This window comes from Cetorhinus maximus, chromosome 14, assembly GCF_964194155.1.
Source record: "Cetorhinus maximus chromosome 14, sCetMax3.hap1.1, whole genome shotgun sequence".
Lineage (NCBI taxonomy): Eukaryota > Metazoa > Chordata > Chondrichthyes > Lamniformes > Cetorhinidae > Cetorhinus > Cetorhinus maximus.
This window is the reverse complement of record NC_135892.1, coordinates 79,316,910-79,319,247: the sequence shown is the minus strand read 5'-3', so window position 1 is coordinate 79,319,247 and position 2,338 is coordinate 79,316,910. Positions and strand designations below refer to the sequence as shown.

The following is a 2,338-nucleotide window of genomic DNA, read 5'->3' as shown; positions in this document are numbered from 1 at the left end:
TAACAGTCAACCCCATAACATTTGACCTAAAAAATTAGTCTGAAAAATTTGACTTTTACATGAATATTTAAGTAGCATATACGGGTATATGTGAAGAGAGTATGATTTACTGAAAAATGTGGAAAGGAGTTAAATCTACCAACAACAGTATGTTTGGCTTTAGTCCTTCCAACATAATAATGGTAATTGGTCTTCAAAATATATTCCATTGGTTGTGAAGCATTTTAGGATGTCCTGAGAACATGAAAAAGCACTGTAAAATGCATGTTCTTCCTCTTTTTTTCCTTTCACCGAGCTCTTATATTCTAATCAGGCTCATTAACAAAGAACATGCTTTTTGAATGGCTTAGATGACATGGTTCAAATTTGACTATCCATTGGATACCTTAACTTACCATTAATAGCAAACCTTACCATTAATAGTAAAATGACGTCTCATTTAGAGAATAGTGATAATAGTGATAATAGTGATAAATTTCTCCTAGCATATAATAATTACCAAAAGTCAAAAACCACTCAAGACATTTATCCCCTGGACCTAATGTGAAAACACAACAAACATTAATTAATTATTTGTTAGAGGAGTTTAAATTTCCTGTCCCTGTGTCCTCATCAGGAAATTATTCCAATTTGAATAGGGAGCCTATGAAGGTAGATTTATTATAACAAAGACTACCCGTTAACTAGTAAACTGTTAAAGGGACACACAGGTAAAGATGCAAGAGTTTACGCATCTGGATTTAAAGAGCAAAAAAAAAATTGTGAATATATGCTCAGTTTCTTTACCAAAACAATTTTGAGTTCAGCTACAATTTATGTTTTTAAGCTCCACAAATAGCATTATAAGCTGCCAGCATTTATTAGTAATTTATGATGGAAATTTTCATTTGTTTGCCACTTTCTAGAAAAGGGAAAATGGCTGTGTTTTTGTTGAGGTTGGCTTCCATGCCTTGTTGTGCCATAAGATAGTAGGACACAGGTTGGCACCTAGGATGCGCCACAAAGATAAGTTCTTGCCTCATATGCCATAAGGGGGAGCCTTGAATTGGAAGGCAACAGTTTTCCCACCAAAGAGAGACAGAAAATATGAAAAGTCAGCCTGAAGGTTGAAAAGTAGCTGGTTAAGAGTGGTATTAGAAGAGATCTGAAGCTAGGTTCCTTCTGATCTTCTCAGCTGGAATATTCTGTATGATCTGATAAAGACTCAGAAATGGAAATGAAAAAAAATGATTAAAGGGGCACATGTTCACAGCTCAGCACAGTCATACTGCCAAACCTGGATGTATCAAAGCATTCTTCAGCATAATGCAATCAAAATATACAATGGTTTCAGGAAATGGGTGAAAGCATACAAGGAAGTAAAAGTTTCATCTCAGTAGATTTATGATTTGAATCATCTGAAGCAAGGTAGCTTGTGAAATGTTACTCAGTGGCCAGAATTTTCCCGTTGGCGTGCAGGGGGTGGGCCCCGCACACCGACGCGTAAAATGACGCACGGTGACATCGGGCAAGCATCCCGGCGTCACCACGCACCCTCACAATATTTAGGTGGGTGGGCGTGTGATGTTCTTGGATGCACGCCTGCCATTAATTAATCACCACACTTACCTGGCAGGGGAGAAACAACGATCATAAAGGTTGTGCTTCCAGGATGAGGCTATCCCATTACACTCCGGGTGTACTGACGCCTGTGATGTCCTCAAATGCGGGATACCTGAGTGTAAAATTTGTTGTAGTGGGGGACTGCGTTCGCGCTTTTCCCTGAAAAAATTAATTAATTAAACACTTTTATTAGTGCCCTTGCTGCCCTTGAGGCAGCAATTGTCTGCAATTTTTTGGGGCACATGCGATCTTCAGGACGTCGCACTGGTGCAATGGGCAGGCTACCTCAATATGTTTGAGGTGCAGTGCCGAAGGAGGCTCCGTCTCTCAAGGGAGACAGTGACCTCCATTTGTCAGATGATAGGCCCTGAGATCTCCCCAAACTGTGCCCCATGCCAGTGGCTGTAAAGGTCACAGCTGCCCTCAACTTCTATGCCTCCGGCTCTTTCCAAGGGTCGGTGGGTGATATTTGCGGAGTCTCCCAATCAGCTGTCCACACTTGTGTCAAGCAGGTGACAGACACTCTGTTCAGGCATGCATTGACCTTCATCCACTACCGCTGGGATAAGGCCAGTCAGACACAGCGAGCCAGAGGCTTCGTGGTCATTGCTGGCTTCCCCCGCGTCCAGGGTGCAATGGACTGCACACACGTGGCCATCAAGGCGCCAGCAGGTGAGCCCGGTGCCTTTGTCAACAGGAAGGGCTTCCACTCCATGAACGTGCAGATAGTGTGTGA

At 42.1% G+C, this 2,338-nt stretch overlaps 1 non-coding gene across 1 annotated transcript; it reads left to right on the top strand.

Moving 5' to 3' along the window:
- The first annotated feature begins 1,600 nt into the window (after window positions 1-1,600).
- On the top strand, window positions 1,601-1,764 carry LOC144690203 (U1 spliceosomal RNA). Its single transcript, XR_013578805.1, has one exon. It is a non-coding gene; the product is annotated as a U1 spliceosomal RNA (small nuclear RNA).
- The last annotated feature ends 574 nt before the right edge of the window (window positions 1,765-2,338 follow it).